Source organism: Erinaceus europaeus, chromosome 10, assembly GCF_950295315.1.
Source record: "Erinaceus europaeus chromosome 10, mEriEur2.1, whole genome shotgun sequence".
In the NCBI taxonomy this organism is placed as follows: Eukaryota; Metazoa; Chordata; class Mammalia; order Eulipotyphla; family Erinaceidae; genus Erinaceus; species Erinaceus europaeus.
Window position 1 is genome coordinate 70,637,898 of NC_080171.1, and position 22,229 is coordinate 70,660,126.

The 22,229-nt window shown below is 55.6% G+C and overlaps 1 protein-coding gene and 1 long non-coding RNA gene across 7 annotated transcripts in view; one reads left to right on the forward strand and one right to left on the reverse strand.

The window, feature by feature from the left end:
- The window catches only part of APBA1 (amyloid beta precursor protein binding family A member 1), a 467,998-nt gene that overhangs the window by 354,652 nt on the left and 91,117 nt on the right, over positions 1–22,229 (forward strand). The gene's annotated exons all lie outside the window — the stretch shown is intronic.
- LOC132540756 (uncharacterized) lies at positions 1,163–1,628 on the reverse strand. The gene is made up of 2 exons (XR_009551902.1): positions 1,546–1,628; positions 1,163–1,338 (listed from the first exon to the last, which is right to left on the reverse strand). It is a non-coding gene; the product is annotated as an uncharacterized LOC132540756 (long non-coding RNA).

Genomic DNA, 22,229 nt, shown 5'->3' on the forward strand with positions numbered 1-22,229 from the left:
TGATGGATTTTTAGCACGTCAACCTATACTCTGAATGTGTGTGATTGCCCCTGTTCACTGCAGAGAAGGCCCCTAGATATATTTTTAAAGATTTTATTTATTTATTAATGAGAAAGACAGGAAGAGAGAAAGAACCAGACATCACTCTGGTACATGTGCTGCTGGGGATGGAACTCAGGACCTCCATGCTAGAGAGTCCAGTGCTTTATCTACTCTACCACCTCCCAGACCACCCTAGATGTTCTTAGTGGTTGTTACGCTGTGAGGTTCCAATGTCCCCCTCCCACAAGTCCAGACCCATGGTCAATGGTCACCTCCTCTACATGTGGCAGTCCCGACCATCCCATGGTCCCTGGGGTCAGCTGTGGTCACATAGAGGGAAAGGAATCATGTTCTAACTTAGCTGAGAGCAGGCAGCAGGGCTGAGGGCTTCCTCCTGCTAGGAGGTGACAGTGTCCCCAGAAGTGACAGCTCAGCTCCTGGAGGCCACAAGGCCCAGAAGATAGGAGTCCCCCCAGGGGCCAAGGATGGGGTGCAGGACTGGTTACACAAGTCCTGTCCTGGCCTCCCAGCTGCCTAATGAGATGACCTGCCCACTGACTGGACTCAGTGCAGTGATGAGAGTGCCAACCAGCAGGCCATTTACTGGGGGGGGGGGGGGGGGCTGTGGGGAGGTTGCATGGCTGGCCTTGCAAAAACTTTCCATTCCCAGCCCCTCCTGTGGCCCCTCTGTGTGCTACAGTGACCCTCCCCCCCACCCGAGGAGCTGTAACGATGGGGCTGTTCCTCTATAGAGCCACTCCAGGTCTCTGAGGACATGAGATGCTCCCTGAAAAGGACAGCTCTGTGCTCCTGGAGAGCAGCCACTTTGCAGACTGCCCACCTCTGTCCCCAAGCAGGACCAGGCTGTCCCTCAGGGGAGTGGACAGGAAGGGGCGTGTGGGGAGCAGGCCCAGGGTTGGGGAGCAGACTGAAGTGAGGCTAGGCTGGGTCAGCCTTTCAGCTGGTCAGGGGGATGATGGAGGAGGGTCTAGGGAGACAGGAGTGGGGGTGTTGCTCTTGGCTCAGAGGCTCCTTTTGGGATGAGCAGTGTCATGGAGTATTCTGTGACTCTGTGGAGCGGAGAGTGGTGGCTTGTGACTACAAGCACCCAGGTAGTGGATCCGTAGAACAACACTTTATTCAGACCGCATTAAGAGAACACAAAGTTCCACAAGAGGTAAAGTAGAATTTGAATGAACCACAAGCAGCAGACCTCTTCAGATGGGGGGGCAACTTCCATGGTGGGTGTCTCTGGGGCCACGGCCAGAATTGACAGCTCAGGAGCAGGGGGGCACTCTGGAGAGGAATGGGTCAGATGTCAGCCTGGCCCAGGTGCAGCCCTTATTGACTCAGCACTCCCACACCCCCAGCTTTCAGAGCACTGACCCCCAGGACTGTCCCATTCAACCCTGAGGGGTCAGGATGAGTCTCTGTGACACAACTCAAGCTCAGTTCCTCTGAGAGCCTCCCACCCTGTGTGCTCCAGTGAGCCCCACATCTCACCCCTGAGCAGAGCCAGCTGATTGTTGTGAAGCGGAGTGCTGGGGCACTGGGTGTCCTGGGCCAGCCTCAGAAGCTCCTCTGCCTGGAACCATGTGACTCTGCCATTGTTCCTGTGTGGGGACTTGCTGGGGGGCTGCCACCTTCTCTGGGCCTTGAGGGTCTCGTCCTGGGGAGCCAGGAGGGCCATACTGGCCTTTAAGGGGTTCTCAGCATCCATGATGGGGGTTATTTTCCTCATGGTTTCACAAGGGCAAAGGCCGTCTGGTATGCCCCCATCTGTATCCTCATTGTCCCCTGAGGTCATCTGCAGAAACAGGGACCCAGGAAGCCCAGCCTGAGCCTGCGAGTTTACTGTCTGGGGTTCAGGTCCCCCCAGGCCCAGAGGCAGAGGACCTATGCACTCAGGAAGTGGCAGGTGCTCACCTGCTGCAGGGGTTGCAGCTCCTCTTCAGGCTCCTTTTGACCTGGCCTCTCCTGAGGCCTGTCCTCCAAGGGAGGTGACAGGTCACTGTGAGGGCATGATCCTGGGTCCCAGATGACTCTGCCCTTGTTCCTGCATGGGGGCTTCAGAGGGGGCTGCCTCCTTCCCTGGATCTCGGGGTCCCCCATATAGTCCTGGGAACCCAGCAGGGATGCCTCCTGGGAGGGCTGAGCTTCCTTGCTGGTGGGGGGTATCTGCTCCTTAGTGTCAAATGGGCTCAGGCCACCAGGTGTGTTGCCCTCAGTGTCCTGTATGTCCCCTGTGTTCATCTGCAGAGACAGGGACACAGTGAGCCCAACCTGAGTCTCTGTGTTTCTCCCCCTCATGAGTCCTAGTGCAGACATATCCCTTGTGAAAGATGATCAGATGAGGGACCCTCTGAGGAGGGCTGGCAGCACATGCTCTGAAAGATTCTCACCCAGAAACCCCACCCCTCATTCCCCATGTGTCCCTTTCCCCACTGTAGGAGGGAAAAGGACTGAGCAGACAGCTCCCCAAGGGGGCTTAGCACTCCCACTCAATCCACAGATTATCCAGCCTTTGGGGAGACTCCAGTGCCCCCACCCTGCTCCTGTTACACCCCCCCCCAGTTGATACCTCACCCACACCCAGGAGGTGAGGATGTGGACAGAGGCTTCAATGGGCAGACTGACATTGGGTTGAGTAGTCACTTGTATTTGTGAAGAGCTTGAGAGCCAATAAAACAGCTCACCTAATTAGTACACTTCTTAATCTTGTATGTGTGTGTGTGTGTGTGTGTGTGTGTGTGTGCGCGCACGCGCACATGCAACAAACCCAGCATAGGAAGCTCCAGGGCTGTGGTGTCTTTCTATCTGTCCTCTCTCTCTCTGTGTCTCTCTCTCTTTCCATCTCAGTCCTTGTATCGACTCTCTCAGTAGAAACTTATAACTGTTCATGGCCCCCGGAGGCCCAGATTCATGAAGTGACCTGTGTTCAACCCAGAACCAGCCACGGCCTGCAGAGCAGGCAACAAGCAACACTGCTTGTCTGGGCATCAGGTGCCACAGGGCCCAGTGGCAGAGGGTTATGGATTCAGGAAGTGCAAGGTGCTCACGTGCTGCACAGGTGGCAGCTCCTCTTTAGGCTCCTGGGGTCCTGCCCCATCCCCTGAGGCTTGTTCTCCAGAGGAGGGAGCCAGTCACTGTTAGGGCAGGACCCCCAGTACGAGACAACTCAGCCCTTGTTCCTGCAAGGAGGCTTGGGAGGGGGCTGCTACCTTCCCTGAGCCTCAGGGCCCCCATATTGTCCTGGGGACCCAACAGGGCCACACTTGCCTCCTGTGGGGACTCAGCTTCCTTGCTGGTGGGGGGCATCTGTACTTCGGTATTAGGGGGATTCAGGACACCTGGCATGTCCTCCCCTGTGTCCAGTGTGTCCCCCGTGGTCATCTGCAGAGACAGGGACACAGTTAATGCCAATTGTTAGCCCTGGTGTCGATATGTCCCCCGTCATAGCTGACTATGAGGAGGGCAGGCAGCACATGTTCTGAAAGATTCTCGGCCAGGGCCCCCCACCCCTCATCCTCTGTGTGTCCCTTTCCCTGTGGCCATCCTCAAGGAGAAGCACTGATAGTAGATTTCTCCCCCAGGGATTTAGCACCCCGACTCAGCCCACAGCGTATCCAGCCTTGTGGGTGACCACAGAGCCCTCAGCCATCTCCTCCCAGTCCATCCCCAGACATTGGGACCTCACCAACCCCCAGGAAGTGAGGGTGTGGACAGAGGGTTCAATGGGCAGAGTGACATAGGACAGAGGAGTCACTGCTAAGAGTCAGTTGTGAAAAGCTATGGAGTCAACAAAATAGCTCTCCTGGCTAGTGTGTTGCTTTGCTGTGTATTAGTGGGGGGTGGAGTGGGAGGGGTTGGCGGCTGTGGAGCTGGGACTCTCCCAGAGGAGGAAGCTCCTTAGCTATGCTGTCTTTCTTTCCCTCCTTTCTCTCTCCCATCTCTCTATCTCTGTCCATCTCTGTCCTTGAATCAACTCTCTCATGAAGCTTAGATGCAGTCACAATACCCATGATGCCCAGAATCATGAAGTGACCTGTATTCAACCCAGCACCATCCAGAGCCAGGAGAGCAGGAGACAAGCCACATGACTTGTCTGAGGTTCAGGTGCCCCTGGACTCAGGGGCAGAGGGACTGTGGGTTCAGGAAGTGACAGGTGCTCACCTGCTGCACAGGTTGCAGTTCCCCTTCAGGCTGCTGGGGCCCTGGCCTGCCCTGAGGTTGGTCCTCTAGGTGAGGGGGCCAGTCACTGTAAGGACAGGACCCTGAGTACCAGATAACTCTGCCCTTGTTCCTTCGTGGGGGCTTGGGAGGAGGCTGCCGCCTTCCCTGAGCGTCAGGCCTCCCCATATTTTCCTGGCGACCTTGCAGGGCCATATATGCCTCCAGGGAGGGCTCAGCTTCTTTGCTGGTGGGAGGCACGTGCCCTGTGGTCTCACAAGGGCTCAGGCAGCCTGGCTTGTCTTCCTCTGTGTCTTGTGTGTCCCCTGTGGTCATCTGCAGAGACACGGACACAGGAAACCCAGCCTGAGCCTCTCTGCGTGTCTGTACCTAATGATTCTGGAGAACAGACACCCTGAGGGGACACCAGTTACCCCAACTCAGCAAGTGAGGCAGGAGGCCTCCCCTCACTTCCATGCATACCCAGTCATCCCCGAACTGGGTGAGGCCAGACCCTTCTTCTCAGGCAGATCCTCCCTGAAGACATGGGGTCACACACCACACCCCACACTCAGGCAGTGGGGTGTACCCATCCAGCTGTGAGGACTCAGAGGTGTGGACAGCAGTTCCACTGGCCATCAGAGATGAGCCCTGGAGCTCCAAGAGCCCAGATTCCCTCTGGGTCCCTCAGCAACACTGGGCGCCTCAGGCAGTTGCCCTCAGCTCCTGTCTCCTGTGAGCGTGGGCTTCTCACCAGTGAGCATGGACATGTCACCTGGTCACAACTGTCTAGAGGGAGGGAGCCTCTGAGGAGGGCAGCAGCATTTACTCTGCCAGAACAGGCTCTCACCCAGAACCTCCCATGTGTTCCCACACCCCTGAAGGAAGGAGACTCACTGATCACAGACCTGGAGCTCTCCCACCCCGCTATGCAGCCTACAGCTTATTCAGCTTTGGGGGAACCCTCATTTCCCCTCTTCCTCTGCCTTCACTCTGTATCCTGTGTTATATCCCGGGAAGTGAGGGTGTGGACAGAGGTTTCAGTGGGCCGAGTGATAAGGCAGTTGGGAGTTACACCTAGGAGTCCATTGTGAAAAGGTTTGGAGTCAACAAAATAGCTCTCCTGGCCAGTGTGCTGCTTTGCCCTGTGTGTGTGAGAGCAGGATAGAGCTTGAACTTCCCAGGGAGGAAGCTCCAGGGCTGTTGAGTCTCTGTCTGCCCCCCCAAACCCCTGCCCCCCAGGTACACTCTTTTGAGAAAAAGTGTACATGGCATGACCCACCCGATGGCCCCAGAATCATGAAGTAACCTATAGTCAGCCCAACACCTGGAAGGAAGACACCCCTGTTATTTCGCTCTCAGTGTGTGTGTGTGTGTGTGTGTGTGTGTGTTTGTTTGTGTATGTCTTTCCATCTCTGTCCTTATATCAACTTTCTCAAGAGAAACTTTTATGTAGTCACAGGCCCCATGATGCCCAGAACCATGAAGTGACCTGTGTTCAACCCAGAACCAGCTACAGCCTGCAGAGCAGGGGACAAGCAACACTGCTTGTCTGGGCATCAGGTCCCACAGGGCCCAGTGGCAGAGGGCCTGTGGGTTCAGGAAGTGGCAGGTGTGCACGTGCTGCACAGGTGGCAGCTCCTCTTAAGGCTCCTAGGGTCCTGCCCCAACCGCTGAGCTTGTTCTCCAGGGGAGGGAGCCAGTCACTGTAAGGGCAGGGACCCCAAGTACCAGACAACTCAGCCCTTGTTCCTGCAAGGAGGCTTGGGAGGGGGCTGCTACCTTCCCTGACCCTCAGGGCCCCCATATTGTTCTGGGGACACAGCAGGGCCACACTTGCCTCCAGCGAGGAGTCAGCTTCCTTGCTGGTGGGGAGCATCTGCTCTTCATTATTAGGGGGACTCTGGCCACCTGGCATGTCCTCCCCTGTATCCAGTGTGTTGCATGTGGTCATCTGCAGAGACAGGGACACAGTAAGCCCAACTTGAGTCTCTGTGTTTCTGCCCCTCATGAGCCCCTGTGTTTCTCCCCCTCATGAGTCCTAGTGTGGACATGTCCCTTGTGAAAGATGATCAGATGAGGGACCCTCTGAGGAGGGCAGGCAGCACATGCTCTGAAAGATTCTCACCCAGAAACCCCACCCCTCATTCCCCATGTGTCCCTTTCCCCCCTGTAGGAGGGAGAAGGACTGACAGCAGACTACTTCCCAAGGAGGCTTAGCACTCCCACTCAATCCACAGATTATCCAGCTTTTGGGGAGATTCCAGTGCTCCCACCCTGCTCATGTTACCTCCATGGTGACCTCACCCACACCCAGGAGGTGAGGATGTGGACAGAGGCTTCAATGGGCAAACTGACATTGGGCTGAGGAGTCACTTGTATTTGTGAAAAGCTGGAGAGCCAATGAAACAGCTCACCTAATTAGTGCACTGCTTAAACCTGTGTGTCTGTGTGTGTGTGTGTGTGTGTGTGTGTGTGTGTGTGTCTATACGCAATGAAACCTCCCTGGGGAGGAAGCTCCAGGTCTGTGGTGTCTTTCTATCCACCCCCTCTCTCACTGCTTAAACCTGTGTGTGTGTGTGTGTGTGTGTGTGTGTGTGTGTGTGTGTGTGGCTATACACAAGGAAACCTCCCTGGGGAGGAAGCTCCAGGTCTATGGTGTCTTTCTATCCACCCCCCCCTCTCTCTCTCTGTTTCCATCACTTTGTGTGTGTCTCTCTCTCTCTTGGCTTGTCTGGGGTTCACATGCCCCTGTGCTCAGGGGCTGAGGACCTGTGGGTTCAGGAAGTGACAGGTGCTCACCTGTTGCACAGGTTGCAGTTCCCCTTCAGGCTCCTGGGGACCTGGTCCGACCTGAGGTTGGTCCCCTAGGTGAGGGGGCCAGTCACTGTAAGGACAGGACCCTGAGTACCAGATAACTCTGCCCTTATTCCTTCGCGGGGGCTTGGTAGGAGGCTGCGGCCTTTCCTGAGCCTCAGGCCCCCCCGTATTGTCTTGGGGACCTTGAAGGGACATATATGCCTCCAGGGAGACCTCAGCCTCTTTGCTGGTGGGAGGCACCTGCCCTGTGGTCTCACAAGGGCTCAGGCAGCCTGGCTTGTCCTCTTCTGTGTCTTGCGTGTCCCCTGTGGTCATCTGCAGAGACAGGGTCACAGGGAACCCAGCCTGAGCCTCTCTGTGTGTCTGTTCCTCATGATTCTGGAGAACAGACACCTGGAAGGGACACCAGATATCCCAAGTCTGCAAGGGAAGCAAGAGGCCTTCCCTCACATCATTGCATACACAGCCAGCCCTGAACTGGTCTGGCCAGACCCTTCTTCTCAGGCAGGTCCTCCATGAAGACATGGGGTCACACATCACACACTACACTCTGGCATTGGGGTGTACCCATCCAACTCTGAGGATACAGGGGTGGATAGAAGCTCCACTGGCTGTCAGAGGTAAGCCCTGGAGCCCCAAGAACCCATATCCCCTTAGGATCCTTAAGCACCTCTGGCGCCTCAGGCCGTTGACCTCAGCCCCTGTAACCTCGGAACATGTGCATGTTACCTGGTTACAACTGTCCATTGGCGGGACCCTCTGAGGAGGGCTGCAGCAGTCACTCTGCCAGGACAGGCTCTCACCCAGTACCTCCCATGTGTTCCCACTCCGCTATGCAGCCCACAGCTTATTCAGCCTTGGGGAAACCATCATTCCCCCTCCCATCCCCGCCTCTACTCTATATCCCCTGTTATATCCCATGAAGTGAGGGTGTGGTCAGAGGCATTAGTGGGCAGAGTGGCATGGGACTGGGGAGTTACTCCTAGGAGTCCACTGTGAAAAGCTTTGGAGTCAACAAAATAGCTCTCCTGGCCAGTGCGCTGCTTTGCCCTATGTGTGTGAAAGCAAGGTCGAACTGGAACTTGCCAGGGAGGAAGCTCCAGGGCTGTTGAATTGTTCACTCTTCTGCTCCACACCCCGCCCCCCAGATACTCTCTTTGAAGAGGAGGTGTACATGGCATGACCCACCCGATGGACCCAGTATCACTGGAGTAACCTGTTTCAGTCCAACAACTAGAGGGAAGGCACGCTGTGTCTATTTCGCTCTCATGCTCTGTGTGTGTGTCTCTCTTTCCATCTCTGTCCTTCTATCACCTCTCAAGGGAAACTGTTATGTGGTCACAGGCCCCGTGAGGACCAGATTCATGAAGTGACCTGTGTTCAACCTGGAAACAGCCACAGCCTGCAGAGCACGGGACAAGCCACACTCCTGGTGTGGGCATCAGGTCCCACAGGGCCCAGAGGCAGAGAGCCAGTGGGCTCAGGAAATGACAGGTGCTCATGTGCTGCACAGGTGGCAGCTCCTCTTTAGGCTCCTGGGGTCCTGCCCCATCCCCCTGAGGCTTGTTCTCCAGGGGAGGGAGCCAGTCCCGGTTAGGGCAGGGACCCCCAGTACCAGACAACTCAGCCCTTGTTCCTGCAAGGAGGCTTGGGAGGGGGCTGCTACCTTCTCTGAGCCTCAGGGCCCCCATATTGTTCTGGGGACCCAGCAGGGCCAGACTTGCCTCCAGCGGGGACTCAGCTTCCTTGTTGGTGGGGAACATCTGCTCTTCAATATTAGGGGGACTCAGGACACCTGGCATGTCCTCCCCTGTGTCCGGTGTGTCCCCCGTGATCATCTGCAGAGACAGACACAGTCAGTGCCCAAGTTAGCCCTGGTGTCGACATGTCCCCTGTCACTGCTGACTATGAGGAGGGCAGGGAGCACATGCTCTGAAAGATTCTCTTACAGGACTACCACCTCTCATATTTCATGTGTCTCTTTCCCTGTGGCCATTGGCAAAGAGAAGCACTGATAGTAGATTTCTCCCCTAAGGGATTTAGCACCCCGACTCAGCCCACAGTGTATCCAGCCTTGTGGGTGACCACAGAGCCCTCAGCCTTCTCCTCTCTGTCCACTCCCAGGCATTGTGACCTCACCAACCCCCAGGACAGAGGGTTCAATGGGAAGAGTGACATAGAATTGGGCAGTCACTGATAACTAAGTCAGTTGTCTGGGGATGGGTGGGTAGGTGGGAGGGTTTGGGGGCTGTGGAGCAGGTACTCTCCCAGAGGAGGAAGCTCCTTGGCTATGGTTTCTTTCCTTCTCTCTTTTCTCTATCCCATCTCTCAATCTCTTCCCATCTCTGTCCTTGCATCAACTCTCTCCTAATGAAGCTCAGATATGGTCACAATTTCCATGAGGCCCAGAATCATGAAGTGACCTGTATTCAACCCAGCACCACCCAGAGCCAGGACAGCAGGAGACAGGCCACATGGCTTGTCTGGCGTTCAGGTGCCCCTGGGCTCAGGGACAGAGGGCCTGTGGGTTCAGGAAGTGACAGGTGCTCACCTGCTGCACAGGTTGCAGTTCCCCTTCAGGCTGCTGGTGTTCTGGCCCTCCTTGAGGTTAGTCCCCTAGGTGAGGGGGCCAGTCACTGTAAGGACAGGATCCTGAGTACCAGATAACTCTGCCCTTGTTCCTTCGTGGGGGCTTGGGAGGAGGCTGCCGCCTTCCCTGGGTCTCAGGGCCCCCCGAATTGTCCTGAGGACCTTGCAGGGCCATATATGCCTCCAGGGAGGGCTCAGCTTCTTTGCTGGTGGGAGGCACCTGCCCTGTGGTCTCACAAGGGCTCAAGCAGCCTGGCATGTCCTCCTCTGAGTACTTTGCGTTCCTTATGGTCATCTGCACAGACAGAGACAGAGGGAGCCCAGCCTGAGCCTCTGTATGTGCTGTACTCATGAATGACAGACACTGCAATGACACACACGAGTAGCCACTTGCCCCCATCGGGCCACAAAGGTCCCCTCACACTCCTTGTTTCTAGTCACCCTTAGACTTGGGGTGAGGCCAGACCCCTCCTCTCAGTCAAGTCCTCTCTCAGGGGATGGACACACACACACACACACACACACACACACACACACACACACAGGTTCAGTGACCTCATTGGGGCTTTGAAAGCACTAACTTTGGGTGGTTGGGGGGCATGGTTACACTTGCCTCCATTGGGGACTCAGCCTCCTTGCTGGTGGAGGGCATCTGCTCTTCGGTATTAGGAGGACTCAGGACACCTGGCATGTCCTCCCTTGTGTCCTGTGTGTCCTCCGTGATCATCTGCAGAGACAGGGACACAGTCAGTGCCCCTTGTTAGCCTAGTGTTGGCACGTCCCCTGTCTTAGCTGACTATGAGGAGGGCAGGCAGCACATGCTCTGAAAGATTCTCACCCAAGGCCCCCCACCCCTCATCCTCTATGTGTCCCTTTCCCTGTGGCCATCCTCAAGGAGAAGCATTGATAGTAGATTTCTCCCACAAGGGACTTAGCACCCCAACTCATCCCACAGTGTATCCAGACGTTGTGGGTGACCACAGAGCCCTCAGCCTTCTCCTCCCTGTCCACCCCCAAGCATTGTGACCTAACCAACCCCCAGGAAGTGAGGGTGTGGACAGAGGGTTCAATGGGCAGAGTGACATAGGACAGAGGAGTCACTGCTAGAGGTCAGTTGTGAAAAGCTATGGAGTCAACAAAATAGCTCTCCTGGCTAGTGTGTTGCTTTGCTGTGTATTAGTGGGGGGTGGAGTGGGAGGGGTTGGCGGCTGTGGAGCTGGGACTCTCCCAGAGGAGGAAGCTCCTTAGCTATTCTGTCTTTCTTTCCCTCCTTTCTCTCTCCCATCTCTCTATCTCTGTCCATCTCTGTCCTTGAATCAACTCTCTCATGAAGCTTAGATGCAGTCACAATACCCATGATGCCCAGAATCATGAAGTGACCTGTATTCAACCCAGCACCATCCAGAGCCAGGAGAGCAGGAGACAAGCCACATGACTTGTCTGAGGTTCAGGTGCCCCTGGACTCAGGGGCAGAGGGACTGTGGGTTCAGGAAGTGACAGGTGCTCACCTGCTGCACAGGTTGCAGTTCCCCTTCAGGCTGCTGGGGCCCTGGCCTGCCCTGAGGTTGGTCCTCTAGGTGAGGGGGCCAGTCACTGTAAGGACAGGACCCTGAGTACCAGATAACTCTGCCCTTGTTCCTTCGTGGGGGCTTGGGAGGAGGCTGCCGCCTTCCCTGAGCGTCAGGCCTCCCCATATTTTCCTGGCGACCTTGCAGGGCCATATATGCCTCCAGGGAGGGCTCAGCTTCTTTGCTGGTGGGAGGCACGTGCCCTGTGGTCTCACAAGGGCTCAGGCAGCCTGGCTTGTCTTCCTCTGTGTCTTGTGTGTCCCCTGTGGTCATCTGCAGAGACACGGACACAGGAAACCCAGCCTGAGCCTCTCTGCGTGTCTGTACCTAATGATTCTGGAGAACAGACACCCTGAGGGGACACCAGTTACCCCAACTCAGCAAGTGAGGCAGGAGGCCTCCCCTCACTTCCATGCATACCCAGTCATCCCCGAACTGGGTGAGGCCAGACCCTTCTTCTCAGGCAGATCCTCCCTGAAGACATGGGGTCACACCCCACACCCCACACTCAGGCAGTGGGGTGTACCCATCCAGCTGTGAGGACTCAGAGGTGTGGACAGCAGTTCCACTGGCCATCAGAGATGAGCCCTGGAGCTCCAAGAGCCCAGATTCCCTCTGGGTCCCTCAGCAACACTGGGCGCCTCAGGCAGTTGCCCTCAGCTCCTGTCTCCTGTGAGCGTGGGCTTCTCACCAGTGAGCATGGACATGTCACCTGGTCACAACTGTCTAGAGGGAGGGAGCCTCTGAGGAGGGCAGCAGCATTTACTCTGCCAGAACAGGCTCTCACCCAGAACCTCCCATGTGTTCCCACACCCCTGAAGGAAGGAGACTCACTGATCACAGACCTGGAGCTCTCCCACCCCGCTATGCAGCCTACAGCTTATTCAGCTTTGGGGGAACCCTCATTTCCCCTCTTCCTCTGCCTTCACTCTGTATCCTGTGTTATATCCCGGGAAGTGAGGGTGTGGACAGAGGTTTCAGTGGGCCGAGTGATAAGGCAGTTGGGAGTTACACCTAGGAGTCCATTGTGAAAAGGTTTGGAGTCAACAAAATAGCTCTCCTGGCCAGTGTGCTGCTTTGCCCTGTGTGTGTGAGAGCAGGATAGAGCTTGAACTTCCCAGGGAGGAAGCTCCAGGGCTGTTGAGTCTCTGTCTGCCCCCCCAAAGCCCTGCCCCCCAGGTACACTCTTTTGAGAAAAAGTGTACATGGCATGACCCACCCGATGGCCCCAGAATCATGAAGTAACCTATAGTCAGCCCAAACCCTGGAAGGAAGACACCCCTGTTATTTCTCTCTCAGTGTGTGTGTGTGTGTGTGTGTGTGTGTGTGTGTGTGTGTGTGTGTGTGTGTGTGTGTGTTTGTGTGTGTCTTTCCATCTCTGTCCTTATATCAACTTTCTCAAGAGAAACTTTTATGTAGTCACAGGCCCCATGATGCCCAGAACCATGAAGTGACCTGTGTTCAACCCAGAACCAGCTACAGCCTGCAGAGCAGGGGGCAAGCAACACTGCTTGTCTGGGCATCAGGTCCCACAGGGCCCAGTGGCAGAGGGCCTGTGGGTTCAGGAAGTGGCAGGTGTGCACGTGCTGCACAGGTGGCAGCTCCTCTTAAGGCTCCTAGGGTCCTGCCCCAACCGCTGAGCTTGTTCTCCAGGGGAGGGAGCCAGTCACTGTAAGGGCAGGGACCCCAAGTACCAGACAACTCAGCCCTTGTTCCTGCAAGGAGGTTTGGGAGGGGGCTGCTACCTTCCCTGAGCCTCAGGGCCCCCATATTGTTCTGGGGACACAGAAGGGCCACACTTGCCTCCAGTGGGGACTCAGCTTCCTTGCTGGTGGGGAGCATCTGCTCTTCATTATTAGGGGGACTCTGGCCACCTGGCATGTCCTCCCCTGTATCCAGTGTGTTGCATGTGGTCATCTGCAGAGACAGGGACACAGTGAGCCCAACTTGAGTCTCTGTGTTTCTGCCCCTCATGAGCCCCTGTGTTTCTCCCCCTCATGAGTCCTAGTGTGGACATGTCCCTTGTGAAAGATGATCAGATGAGGGACCCTCTGAGGAGGGCAGGCAGCACATGCTCTGAAAGATTCTCACCCAGAAACCCCACCCCTCATTCCCCATGTGTCCCTTTCCCCCCTGTAGGAGGGAGAAGGACTGACAGCAGACTACTTCCCAAGGAGGCTTAGCACTCCCACTCAATCCACAGATTATCCAGCTTTTAGGGAGATTCCAGTGCTCCCACCCTGCTCATGTTACCTCCATGGTGACCTCACCCACACCCAGGAGGTGAGGATGTGGACAGAGGCTTCAATGGGCAAACTGACATTGGGCTGAGGAGTCACTTGTATTTGTGAAAAGCTGGAGAGCCAATGAAACAGCTCACCTAATTAGTGCACTGCTTAAACCTGTGTGTCTGTGTGTGTGTGTGTGTGTGTGTGTGTGTGTGTGTGTGTGTGTGTGTGTGTCTATACGCAATGAAACCTCCCTGGGGAGGAAGCTCCAGGTCTGTGGTGTCTTTCTATCCACCCCCTCTCTCACTGCTTAAACCTGTGTGTGTGTGTGTGTGTGTGTGTGTGTGTGTGTGTGTGTGTGTGTGTGTGTGTGTGTGTGTGTGGCTATACACAAGGAAACCTCCCTGGGGAGGAAGCTCCAGGTCTATGGTGTCTTTCTATCCACCCCCCCCTCTCTCTCTGTTTTCCATCACTTTGTGTCTCTCTCTCTCTCTCTTGGCTTGTCTGGGGTTCACATGCCCCTGTGCTCAGGGGCTGAGGACCTGTGGGTTCAGGAAGTGACAGGTGCTCACCTGTTGCACAGGTTGCAGTTCCCCTTCAGGCTCCTGGGGACCTGGTCCGACCTGAGGTTGGTCCCCTAGGTGAGGGGGCCAGTCACTGTAAGGACAGGACCCTGAGTACCAGATAACTCTGCCCTTATTCCTTCGTGGGGGCTTGGGAGGAGGCTGCTGCCTTTCCTGAGCCTCAGGCCCCCCCGTGTTGTCTTGGGGACCTTGCAGGGCCATATATAACTCCAGGGAGACCTCAGCCTCTTTGCTGGTGGGAGGCACCTGCCCTGTGGTCTCACAAGGGTTCAGGCAGCCTGGCTTGTCCTCTTCTGTGTCTTGCGTGTCCCCTGTGGTCATCTGCAGAGACAGGGTCACAGGGAACCCAGCCTGAGCCTCTCTGTGTGTCTGTTCCTCATGATTCTGGAGAACAGACACCTGGAAGGGACACCAGATATCCCAAGTCTGCAAGGGAAGCAAGAGGCCTTCCCTCACATCATTGCATACACAGCCAGCCCTGAACTGGTCTGGCCAGACCCTTCTTCTCAGGCAGGTCCTCCATGAAGACATGGGGTCACACATCACACACTACACTCAGGCATTGGGGTGTACCCATCCAACTCTGAGGATACAGGGGTGGATAGAAGCTCCACTGGCTGTCAGAGGTAAGCCCTGGAGCCCCAAGAACCCATATCCCCTTAGGATCCTTAAGCACCTCTGGCGCCTCAGGCCGTTGACCTCAGCCCCTGTAACCTCGGAACATGTGCATGTTACCTGGTTACAACTGTCCATTGGCGGGACCCTCTGAGGAGGGCTGCAGCAGTCACTCTGCCAGGACAGGCTCTCACCCAGTACCTCCCATGTGTTCCCACTCCGCTATGCAGCCCACAGCTTATTCAGCCTTGGGGAAACCATCATTCCCCCTCCCATCCCCGCCTCTACTCTATATCCCCTGTTATATCCCATGAAGTGAGGGTGTGGTCAGAGGCATTAGTGGGCAGAGTGGCATGGGACTGGGGAGTTACTCCTAGGAGTCCACTGTGAAAAGCTTTGGAGTCAACAAAATAGCTCTCCTGGCCAGTGCGCTGCTTTGCCCTATGTGTGTGAAAGCAAGGTCGAACTGGAACTTGCCAGGGAGGAAGCTCCAGGGCTGTTGAATTGTTCACTCTTCTGCTCCACACCCCGCCCCCCAGATACACTCTTTGAAGAGGAGGTGTACATGGCATGACCCACCCGATGGACCCAGTATCACTGGAGTAACCTGTTTCAGTCCAACAACTAGAGGGAAGGCACGCTGTGTCTATTTCGCTCTCATGCTCTGTGTGTGTGTCTCTCTTTCCATTCTCTGTCCTTCTATCACCTCTCAAGGGAAACTGTTATGTGGTCACAGGCCCCATGAGGCCCAGATTCATGAAGTGACCTGTGTTCAACCTGGAAACAGCCACAGCCTGCAGAGCACGGGACAAGCCACACTCCTGGTGTGGGCATCAGGTCCCACAGGGCCCAGAGGCAGAGGGCCAGTGGGCTCAGGAAATGACAGGTGCTCATGTGCTGCACAGGTGGCAGCTCCTCTTTAGGCTCCTGGGGTCCTGCCCCATCCCCCTGAGGCTTGTTCTCCAGGGGAGGGAGCCAGTCCCTGTTAGGGCAGGGACCCCCAGTACCAGACAACTCAGCCCTTGTTCCTGCAAGGAGGCTTTCGAGGGGACTGCTACCTTCCCTGAGCCTCAGGGCCCCCATATTGTTCTGGGGACCCAGCAGGGCCACACTTGCCTCCAGCGGGGACTCAGCTTCCTTGTTGGTGGGGAGCATCTGCTCTTCAATATTAGGGGGACTCAGGACACCTGGCATGTCCTCCCCTGTGTCCGGTGTGTCCCCCGTGATCATCTGCAGAGACAGGGACAGTCAGTGCCCATTGTTAGCCCTGGTGTAGACATGTCCCCTGTCACAGCTGACTATGAGGAGGGCAGGGAGCACATGCTCTGAAAGATTCTCTTACAGGACTACCACCTCTCATATTTCATGTGTCTCTTTCCCTGTGGCCATTGGCAAAGAGAAGCACTGATAGTAGATTTCTCCCCTAAGGGATTTAGCACCCCGACTCAGCCCACAGTGTATCCAGCCTTGTGGGTGACCACAGAGCCCTCAGCCTTCTCCTCTCTGTCCACTCCCAGGCATTGTGACCTCACCAACCCCCAGGACAGAGGGTTCAATGGGAAGAGTGACATAGAATTGGGGAGTCACTGATAACTAAGTCAGTTGTCTGGGGATGGGTGGGTTGGTGGGAGGGTTTGGGGGCTGTGGAGCAGGTACTCTCCCAGAGAAGGAAGCTCCTTGGCTATGGTTTCTTTCCTTCTCTCTTTTCTCTATCCCATCTCTCAATCTCTTCCCATCTCTGTCCTTGCATCAACTCTCTCCTAATGAAGCTCAGATATGGTCACAATTTCCATGAGGCCCAGAATCATGAAGTGACCTGTATTCAACCCAGCACCACCCAGAGCCAGGACAGCAGGAGACAGGCCACATGGCTTGTCTGGCGTTCAGGTGCCCCTGGGCTCAGGGACAGAGGGCCTGTGGGTTCAGGAAGTGACAGGTGCTCACCTGCTGCACAGGTTGCAGTTCCCCTTCAGGCTGCTGGTGTTCTGGCCCTCCTTGAGGTTGGTCCCCTAGGTGAGGGGGCCAGTCACTGTAAGGACAGGATCCTGAGTACCAGATAACTCTGCCCTTGTTCCTTCGTGGGGGCTTGGGAGGAGGCTGCCGCCTTCCCTGGGTCTCAGGGCCCCCCGTATTGTCCTGAGGACCTTGCAGGGCCATATATGCCTCCAGGGAGGACTCAGCTTCTTTGCTGGTGGGAGGCACCTGCCCTGTGGTCTCACAAGGGCTCAAGCAGCCTGGCATGTCCTCCTCTGAGTCCTTTGCGATCCTTATGGTCATCTGCACAGACAGAGACAGAGGGAGCCCAGCCTGAGCCTCTGTATGTGCTGTACTCATGAATGACAGACACTGCAATGACAGACACGAGTAGCCACTTGCCCCCATCGGGCCACAAAGGTCCCCTCACACTCCTTGTTTCTAGTCACCCTTAGACTTGGGGTGAGGCCAGACCCCTCCTCTCTGTCAAGTCCTCTCTCAGGGAATGGGGACACACACACACACACACACACACACACGTTCAGTGACCTCAGTGTGGCTTTGAAAGCACAACCTTTGGGTGGGTGGGGGGCATGGTTACACTTGCCTCCATTGGGGACTCAGCCTCCTTGCTGATGGAGGGCATCTGCTCTTTTGTATTAGGAGGACTCAGGACACCTGGCATGTCCTCCCTTGTGTCCTGTGTGTCCTCCATGATCATCTGCAGAGACAGGGACACAATCAGTGCCCCTTGTTAGCCCTAGTGTTGACATGTCCCCTGTCTTAGCTGACTATGAGGAGGGCAGGCAGCACATGCTATGAAAGATTCTCACCCAGGGCCCCCCACCCCTCATCCTCTATGTGTCTCTTTCCCTGTGGCCATCCTCAAGGAGAAGCACTGATAGTAGATTTCTCCCACAAGGGATTTAGCACCCCAACTCAGCCCGCAGTGTATCCAACCTTGTGGGTGACCACAGAGCCCTCAGCCTTCTCCTCCCTGTCCACCCCCAGGCATTGTGACCTAACCAGCCCCCAAGAAATGAGGGTGTGGACAGAGGTTTCCGTGGGCACAGTGCCATAGGACTGGGGATTCACTGCTAGAGGTCAGTTTTGAAAAGCTTTGAGATCAACAAAATAGCACTCCTGTCTAGTGTGTTGCTTTGCTGTGTGTGTGTGTGTGGTGGGTGTGCCAGGGGGGCTGTGGAGCTCGACTTTCCCAGAGGAGGAAGCTCCTTGGCTATGGTTTCTTTCCTCCCCTCTCTTCTCTCTTCTCTCTTCTCTCTCCCATCTCTCTATCTCTTTCCATCTCTGTCCTTGAATCAACTCTCTCCTGATGAAGCTTAGATGTGGTCACAATCTCCATGAGGCCCAGAATTATGAAGAGACCTGTATTCAACCCAGCACCACCCAGAGCCAGGACAGCAGGAGACAGGCCACATGGCTTGTCTGGCGTTCAGGTGACCCTGGGCTCAGGGGCAGAGGGACTGTGGGTTCAGGAAGTGACAAGTGCTCACCTGCTGCACAGGTTGCAGTTCCCCTTCAGGCTCCTGGGGACCTGCCCCCCCCTGAGGTTGGTCCTCTAGGTGAGGGGGCCAGTCACTGTAAGGACAGGATCCTGAGTACCAGATAACTCTGCCCTTGTTCCTACGTGGGGGCTTGGGAGGAGGCTGCCGCCTTCCCTGAGCCTCGGGCCCCCGGATATTTTCCTGGGGACCTTGTAGGGCCACATATTTCTCCAGGGAGGGCTCAGCTTCTTTGCTGGTGGGAGGCACCTGCCCTGTGGTCTCACAAGGGCTCAGGCAGCCTGGAATGTTCTCCTCTGAGTCCTGTGTGTTCCCTGTGGTCATCTGCAGAGACAGAGACAGAGGGAGCCCAGCCTGAGCCTCTGTGTGTACGCTACTCATGAATAACAGGCACTGGAATGACAGACACTTCGAGTAGCCACTTGCCCCCCATCGGGCTACAAAGGTCCCCTCACACTCCTTGTTTCTAGTCACCCCTAGATTTGGGGTGAGGCCAGACCCCTCCTCTCAGTCAAGTCCTCTCTCAGGGGATGGGGACACACACACACACACACAGTCACACAGTCACACACACACACAAACACACACATACACAGACACACTCACACACACACACACAGTAGCCTCAGTGTGGCTTCGAAAACACAACCTTTGGGTGGGTGGGGGGCATGGTTACCCTTCTCTTTCTTCCAGGGAGCATGTCCATCACTCTTATCCACTGGCGACTGAGCCAGTTCGGAGGTCCTGCACACCTGCACTCTGCAGGGCGCCCCCGGTGGCCCCTATTCCTACATCTAGGCACACAGCACTGCATCTTGCCCTGACTCTTTGGTCTGGCTGAGCTGTGTCTGGGTTGGTTGCCTAGACCCCATGTGACATCATGCCTGGATCCCCAGCTGGCCTCCTCCAATCCTGGGCCTCCCTCCCAGCCTCTGGATTCTGATGACTGGCCATGCCACCCCCACCCCTCCAACTGACACTGGGCAAGTGTCCCTGTTTGCATTTCCTAGACTCCTGGCCTATCCCTCCATCTCCTAGTCCCAAAGTGCCTTCACTCAGGCCCAGTGTTGTGGTGTAGAGACACCCCTGAGGGCCCCTGCCCCTCCCCCACATTTGAGCAGCTCTCCTTAGGACATGACCTTGACAAGACATGGCCAGGCTGGGTGGAAACAGGGGGACCCCCCCTCAGATTGAGCCTGGGTGTTGCAGTGCTCCAGGAAACACAGTGACATGACCTGGTGGGGCCCACACTGCCCATAGCTGGGAGAGCAGTGGACAAGCCACACACTTTGTGTCCTGGTGGCAAGATACCAGCTGTTTCCTGTTTCTTTAATTTTTGAAAATCTTTTTAAAAAATAATATTTCATTACTGAATAGAGAGAGGAGATTAAGATATAGAGAAGAAAAGAGACAGAGAGATGCATGGCAGCCCTGCTTCACCACTCATAAACTTTCTCCTTCTGAGTGGGGACCAGGGACTTGGTTTTCATATTCAAGATTCCAAGATTAGCAGGGAGTCTTTCAAAGGAGGTTTTTTTTTTCCGTGTTAAATGGAGGTTTTTTTTTTTTACCCCTTTATTGTGGAATTAATGTTTTATGTTTGACAGTGAATACAATAGTTTGTACGTGCATAACTTTTCTCAGTTTTTCACATAAGAACACAACCCCCACTAGATCTTCTGTCATCCTTTTCCAAGACCTGTACTCTCCCCTCCACCCACTCCAGAGCCCTTTTTTTTTTGTTTTTTTTTTGCCTCCAGGGTTATGGCAGGGGCTCGGTACCTACACCATGAATCCACTGCTCCTGGGGGCCATTTTATCCCTTTGTTACCCTGGTTGTTTTACCATTGTTGTAGTTACTATTATCATTGTCACTGATGTTGTTATTCGGTAGGACAGAGAGAAGTGGAGAGAGGAGTTGAAGACAGAGAGGGGGACAGACACCTGCAGACCTGCTTCACCGCCTGACTCCCCTGCAGGTGGGGAGGTGGGGGCTCGAACTGGGATCCTTCCTCGGGTCCTTGCACTTTGCGCCACATGCGCTTTACCCGCTGCACTACTGCCAGGCCCCCTGTCAACAATATAGCTCTCTTGGCCAGTGCACTGCCTTGCCCTGTGTGTGTGAGAGCAGGGTAGAGCTGGAACTTCCTGGGGAGGAAGCTCCAGGGCTGTTGAGCCTTTCCCTCTTCTCCCCCACACCCTGCCCCCTAGATACACTCTTGAGAGATGGAGTGTACATAGCATGACCCACCCAATGGCCCCAGAATCCTGAAGTGACCTGTGGTCAGACCGACACCTGGAAAATACCTTCTATTTCACTCTCATTCTCTCTGTGTATGTGACTCTCTTTCCTTATATCAACTCTCTCAAGAGAAACTTTTATGTGGTCACAGGCACCATGAGGTCCAGAACCATGAAGTGACCTGTGTTCAACACAGAACCATCCACAGCCTGCAGAGCAGGGGACAAGCCACTCTGCTTTGCACAGGTCACAGTTCCCCTTCAGGCCCCTGGGGTCCTGTCCCACCCCCCAAGGCCTTTTCTCCTGGGGAGAGGGCCAGTCACTGTAAGTGCAGGACCCTGAGTACCAGACAGCTCAGCCTTTGTTCCTGCAAGGAGGTTTGGGAGGGGCCTGCTACTTTCCCTGGGCCTCAGGGCCCCCATATCATCCCAGTGACCAGACAGGGCCACACTTGCCTCCATTGGGGACTCAGCCTCCTTGCTGGTGGAGGGCATCTGATCTTCGGTATTAGGAGGACTCAGGACACCTGGCATGTCCTCCCTTGTGTCCTGTGTATCCTCTGTGATCATCTGCAGAGACAGGGACACAGTCAGTGCCCCTTGTTAGCCCTAGTGTTGACATGTCCCCTGTCTTAGCTGACTATGAGGAGGACAGGCAGCACATGCTCTGAAAGATTCTCACCCAGGGCCCCCCACCCCTCATCCTCTATGTGTCTCTTTCCCTGTGGCCATCCTCAAGGAGAAGCACTGCTAGTAGATTTTTCCCACAAGGGACTTAGCACCCCAACTCAGCCCACAGTGTATCCAGCCTTGTGGGTGACCACAGAGCCCTCAGCCTTCTCCTCCCTGTCCACCCCCAGGCATTGTGACCTAACCAGCCCCCAAGAAATGAGGGTGTGGACAGAGGTTTCCGTGGGCACAGTGCCATAGGACTGGGGATTCACTGCTAGAGGTCAGTTTTGAAAAGCTTTGAGGTCAACAAAATAGCTCTCCTGTCTAGTGTGTTGCTTTGCTGTGTGTGTGTGGGGCGGGGAGGGGGAGTGCCAGGGGGGCTGTGGAGCTGCGACTTTCCCAGAGGAGGAAGCTCCTTGGCTAAGGTTCCTTTCCTCCCCTCTCTTCTCTCTTCTCTCTCCCATCTCTCTATCTCTTTCCATCTCTGTCCTTGAATCAACTCTCTCCTGATGAAGCTTAGATGTGGTCACAAGCCCCATGATACCCAGAATCATGAAGTGACCTGTATTCAACCCAGCACCACCCAGAGCCAGGACAGCAGGAGACAGGCCACATGGCTTGTCTGGCGTTCAGGTGCCCCTGGGCTCAGGGGCAGAGGGACTGTGGGTTCAGGAAGTGACAAGTGCTCACCTGCTGCACAGATTGCAGTTCCCCTTCAGGCTCCTGGGGACCTGCCCCCCCCTGAGGTTGGTCCTCTAGGTGAGGGGGCCAGTCACTGTAAGGACAGGATCCTGAGTACCAGATAACTCTGCCCTTGTTCCTACGTGGGGGCTTGGGAGGAGGCTGCCGCCTTCCCTGAGCCTCGGGACCCCTGATATTTTCCTGGGGACCTTGTAGGGCCACATATGTCTCCAGGGAGGGCTCAGCTTCTTTGCTGGTGGGAGGCACCTGCCCTGTGGTCTCACAAGGGCTCAGGCAGCCTGGCATGTCCTCCTCTGAGTCCTGTGTGTTCCCTGTGGTCATCTGCAGAGACAGAGACAGAGGGAGCCCAGCCTGAACCTCTGTGTGTACGCTACTCATGAATAACAGGCACTGGAATGACAGACACTTTGAGTAGCCACTTGCCCCCCATCGGGCTACAAAGGTCCCTTCACACTCCTTGTTTCTAGTCACCCCTAGACTTGGGGTGAGGCACGACCCCTC